Raw genomic sequence first — 5,588 nt, forward strand, 5'->3', positions numbered from 1 at the left:
GAAGCACTAATAAAGAGAAGAGTTATTAAAGAAGAAAAACTAAAAGTGAAGAAAGGAACGATCATACCGCGGTGGGTTGTCTCCCACCAAGCACTTTGCTTTTACGTCCGTAAGTTGGACGCTCTACTAGCTCAATCTGCTGCTATGTGGGGATCTTCCAAGTGGAAGATCTCAAGCTCCTTATTTTTCTGCACCTTCTCACCATGGTACAGCTTTAGGCGGTGTCCATTAACCTTAATAAGTTCAGAACTTGAAAGATGGCTTAGGTGATAAACTTCGTATGGTTCAGCCTTCTCTATTCTGTATGGACCTTCCCATTTTGATCTCAACTTACTGGGCATGAGCCTCAGTCGAGATTTGTAAAGGAGAACAAAATCTCCAGGTTGGAACTCTCTCTTCTTGATGTTTTGATCATGCACAGCTTTCATCTTTTTCTTGTATATTCTGGAGTTCTCATAAGCTTCTAGGCGAAGGTTCTCCAGTTCCTGTAGTTGCAACTTTCTTTCAGTTCCGGCTTTCTCAATTTCCTTATTGCACTCCTTAACTGCCCAAAAGGCTCTATGTTCGATTTCAACTGGAAGATGGCAAGCTTTTCCATAAACTAGGCGAAAGGGACTCATCCCAATGGGTGTCTTGTATGCTGTTCTGTATGCCCACAGTGCATCTTGTAGTCTGGTGCTCCAGTCTTTTCTATGAGGCTTCACTATCTTCTGCAAGATATGCTTAATTTCTCTGTTTGATACCTCGGCTTGCCCATTAGTTTGGGGGTGGTAAGCTGTTGCAACTTTATGGATTATCCCATGCTTCTTCATCAATCCTGTTAGTCTCCTGTTACAAAAATGGGTGCCTTGATCACTCACGATCGCTCGTGGTGATCCAAAGCGGCATATAATATGGTTTCTCACAAAGGAAACAACAGTGTTAGCATCATCAGTGCGGGTAGGAATTACTTCCAACCATTTGGAAACATAATCCACAGCTAACAATATATAAAAATATCCACTAGAATTTGGAAATGGACCCATGAAGTCAATGCCCCAGACATCAAAAATTTCACAGAAAAGCATATATTGTTGAGGCATCTCATCCCTCTTGGATATGTTACCAAATTTCTGGCATGGGTGACAAGATTTACAAAACTCAGCAGCATCTCTAAAAAGAGTAGGCCACCAGAATCCGCAGTCCAAGATCTTTCTAGCTGTTCTTTGAGGGCCAAAGTGTCCTCCACTCTCAGATGAGTGACAGGCCTCTAAAATGGACTGGAATTCTGATTGAGGTACACATCGTCTAATTATCTGGTCAGCGCCACATCTCCATAAATATGGGTCATCCCATATATAATATTTAGACTCGCTTTTCAGCTTGTCTCTTTGATGTTTAGAGAAATGTGGAGGAAATGTGCGGCTAACTAAATAATTAGCAACAGGTGCGTACCAAGGGACTATCTCAAATACTGCTTGCAGGTTGTTAAAAGGAAAATTATCATCTATAGGAGTAGAATCATCCTTAATATGTTCAAGGCGACTCAAGTGGTCCGCTACTAAATTTTGATTACCACTCCTATCCTTTATTTCTAAATCAAATTCTTGTAACAGCAGTATCCAACGTATAAGTCTTGGTTTGGATTCCTTTTTAGCTAATAAATACTTTAGAGCTGCATGGTCCAAATACACTACTACTCTAGTACCAAGTAAATAAGCTCGGAATTTATCCAGAGCGAAAACAATAGCAAGTAGCTCTTTCTCAGTAGTAGTATAATTGGACTGGGCAGTGTCTAAAGTCTTAGACGCATAGGCAATAACAAAAGGATCCTTACCTTCACGCTGAGCCAGCGCTGCTCCTACTGCATGGTTGGAAGCATCGCACATGATTTCAAATGGCTGGCTCCAGTCGGGTCCTCTCACAATTGGGGCTTGAGTTAGAGCATTCTTCAGCTTATCAAATGCTTGTTTGCAATCTTCACTGAACTCGAACTCAATGTCCTTCTGCAGTAATCTGGATAAGGGAAGTGCCACCTTACTAAAGTCCTTAATAAATCTCCTGTAGAAACCTGCATGACCAAGGAACGAACGGACTTCCCTCACAGAAGAGGGGTAAGGTAAACTAGAAATAACATTCACCTTTGCTGGGTCTACAGAAATGCCATTATTAGATACCACATGTCCTAATACAATCCCTTGCTTTACCATAAAGTGGCATTTTTCGAAATTCAATCCAAGGTTTGTATCAACACATCTATCTAATACTCTAGATAATCCATCTAAGCAAAGGTTAAAAGAATCACCATAAATGCTAAAATCGTCCATAAAAACTTCCATACAGTCCTCAATAAGATCAGAGAAAAGGCTCATCATGCACCTTTGGAAAGTAGCTGGTGCATTGCACAAGCCAAAGGGCATTCTCTTATAAGCATAAGTCCCAAAAGGACATGTAAAAGTAGTCTTTTCCTGATCCTCAGGAGCTATATGAATCTGGAAATAACCTGTGTAACCATCTAGAAAGCAATAGTGTGATTTACCTGACAGGCAATCCAGCATTTGATCAATGAATAGAAGTGGGTAGTGATCCTTACGGGTAGCTTGGTTGAGACGCCTGTAATCAATGCAGACTCTCCAAGCATTCTGAACTCTAGTTGCTATGAGCTCTCCATGCTCATTCTTCACGGTAGTGACTCCGGACTTCTTGGGCACCACTTGTACTGGGCTTACCCATTCACTGTCTGAAATGGGATATATGATACCGGCTTCCAATAGTCTGGTCACTTCCTTTTTGACAACTTCCAAGATGGTGGGGTTCAATCTCCTTTGGGGTTGACGGACAGGTCTTGCTCCTTCTTCCAAAAATATTATGTGCTCGCATACTTGAGGGTCGATTCCCACTATGTCTGCCAAACTCCACCCAATTGCTTTCTTATGCTTTCTCAGCACATCAAGTAACTGCTCTTCTTGTTGAGAAGTCAGTTCTCTTGCAATAATAACCGGAAGCTTCTGCTCATCCTCAAGGTAAGCATATTTGAGATGTGGAGGGAGAGGTTTCAATTCTAACTTTTGATCATGGGCATGCTCTGGATTATCTGAGGTTTGTGAAAATGGTGAAGTGTCCTCATTGTCAGTCAAGAGGGTCCCCACACTTGGACCTTGTCCAGTGTGCCTCTCTTCAAACTCTTCTTTTTGAACTTCAGCTACACTTTCATCTATGACATCACACTGGAAGATAGAACGATCTTCTGGGGGGTTGTCAATGACTCCATTCAGATTGAAGATTACTATGCGGCCATCTATTTCAAAGGAGTATGTTCCTGAAAAAGCATCTAATTTGAATTTTGATGTCTTCAGGAATGGTCTTCCAAGTAGGATTGATGATGGCTTATCTGAATCATTATGGGGCATCTCCAAGATATAAAAATCAGTGGGAAATGTGAGCCCTTTAATGTTCACCAAAACATCTTCAGCAACTCCAGCCACTGTAATAATGCTTTTATCTGCTAACACAAAACGAGCTGCCGACCTTTTTAAGGGAGGGAGCCTTAAAACATCATATATAGACAAAGGCATTATACTGACACATGCTCCTAAATCACACATGCAATCATAAATTACTACACCACCAATAGTACAACTAACTATGCAAGGACCTGGATCACTACATTTTTCAGGTAATCCTCCCATTAAAGCAGATATAGAACTACCTAAAGGAATAGTTTCTAATTCATTAATTTTGTCTTTATGGATACATAAGTCTTTTAGAAACTTTGCATATTTAGGTACTTGCTGAATAACATCGAAAAGGGGAACAGTTACCTCAACCTTTTTGAATATTTCTACCATTTTAGGATCAGGTTCCAGCTGCTTCCTGGGCTTCCTTGCAAGTTATGGAAATGGAATGGGAGTAGTGTTTTCTGTGGGGCCTGCGTGTTTTTGGGCTTCTTCCTGTGGTTGAGCTATCTCTCCTTCAGCTATGTCCTGTATGTCCTCTTCCTCTTCAACATCTTCGATTTCTACCACCTCTTCAGCTGAGGCGTATTCTGGTGGGCTTGGTTCCTCCTGATTCCTCTCCTGCAGTGTGGTTCCGGACCTCAGGGTGATGGCATTGATGCCTCCCTTTGGATTGGGTAATGGTTGAGAGGGGATTCCAGTGGTGCTTGAAGGTTGGTTACTGGAATTTTGTGCTGAACCAAGTTGTGTCATAAGAGCTTGCAGAGTAGAGGTGAAACCATTCAGACTGGCGTTAATACTGTTCACGATGGTATTTTCCATGGCCAGTTGTCTTTTCTCAAAAGCTTGTAATAAATCTTCATTAGAAGATACAGAAGAATGAGTAAATTGAGAGGTTTGCTGCTGATTGTTCGGTGGTCCTTGGTTTTGCCTCAGGTGAGGTGCTTGGTACGGTTGATTTTGCTGCCTGTTGTTGTTATTATTCCACTTCTGATTTCCCTGGTTATCTCTGTCTCCCCTATTATTGTTGTCTCTCCAATTCTGGTTTGAATTGTCCTACCATCCATGGTTATTATTTCCACTTTGATTGTACCCTTGGTTGGGGCGGTCATAGAAGTTGTGAGTGGATGCCACCATGTTGTCTTCTTGTTGGAGCTGCGGGCATTCATCAGTGTAATGGCTGTAATCAGCACAAATTCTGCAAATTCTTTGTGAATCTAGTTGTTGGTTTTGCTGCGGTTGAGTTTGCTGAGCTTGTTGATTCAACTGCATTTGCTTCAACAGGTTGGTCATCTCACAGATGCTTCGATTTAGAGCAGCAGTCTCTATGCCAGAAGATACTTCTGCAACGGCTTTTGAACGGCCTTGCTTCTGTCTGTGGTTCCGAGTAGATTCAGCTAAATCACTGATCAATTGCCAAGCTTCATCAGTGGTCTTGTACTTCTTCATAGACCCATTGCTGGCACTTTCCAATGTGGTCTTATCTTGGGGCCTCATACCTTGTGTGATATAGCTGAGTAGCACGATCTTGTCAATCATGTGGTGGGGACATGCTTCCAGAAGATTATTGAAGCGCTCCCAGTATTCAAAGAGAGTCTCATTGTCATCCTGAACAATTGTAGAGATATCCTTTCTCAGTTTATCAGTAACTTCAGATGGAAAGAATTTCTTCAGAAACTCCTTTCTGAGTGTATCCCAGTTGGATACATTTGCTAGAGGTTGAGTGTAGTACCACTCTCTTGCTTTTCCCTCAAGAGAGAACAGAAAAGCTTTCAGCGGAATTGAAGTTTCATCAGTGCCATCACGCCTGACAATAGAACAGGCTGCCTGGAAATCTCTCAAGTGTTTGATAGGCTCTTGAGCAGGTAGGCCATGAAACTTGGGCATCAAATTTAGCAGTGCGGTCTTTATTTCAAAATCCGTAGCTACCGCTGGATGATGCGCTTGAAACGGTTGCATTGTAAAATTAGGAGCTCTTTCCTCCTGAATGGTAACTCTTCTAGCTGCCATGTTTTCTGCACGTAAAACAACCGAATCAGTAGAACGGGGGCTGGTTTCTTCCTCAGATTCACTTTCAGATCCGCCCTCAGAGCGGGCTAACCTACGCTGTTCTCGCCTTATTCGTGAAATTATTCTTTCAATTTCAGGATCGAA

General features: G+C 42.0%; 1 non-coding gene across 1 annotated transcript; it reads left to right on the forward strand.

Moving 5' to 3' along the window:
• The first annotated feature begins 4,967 nt into the window (after positions 1-4,967).
• LOC112780927 (small nucleolar RNA R71) lies at positions 4,968-5,075 on the forward strand. Its single transcript, XR_003191733.1, has one exon. It is a non-coding gene; the product is annotated as a small nucleolar RNA R71 (small nucleolar RNA).
• Positions 5,076-5,588: the final 513 nt, after the last annotated feature.

The sequence above is a fragment of the Arachis hypogaea genome, chromosome 19, assembly GCF_003086295.3.
Source record: "Arachis hypogaea cultivar Tifrunner chromosome 19, arahy.Tifrunner.gnm2.J5K5, whole genome shotgun sequence".
Lineage (NCBI taxonomy): Eukaryota > Viridiplantae > Streptophyta > Magnoliopsida > Fabales > Fabaceae > Arachis > Arachis hypogaea.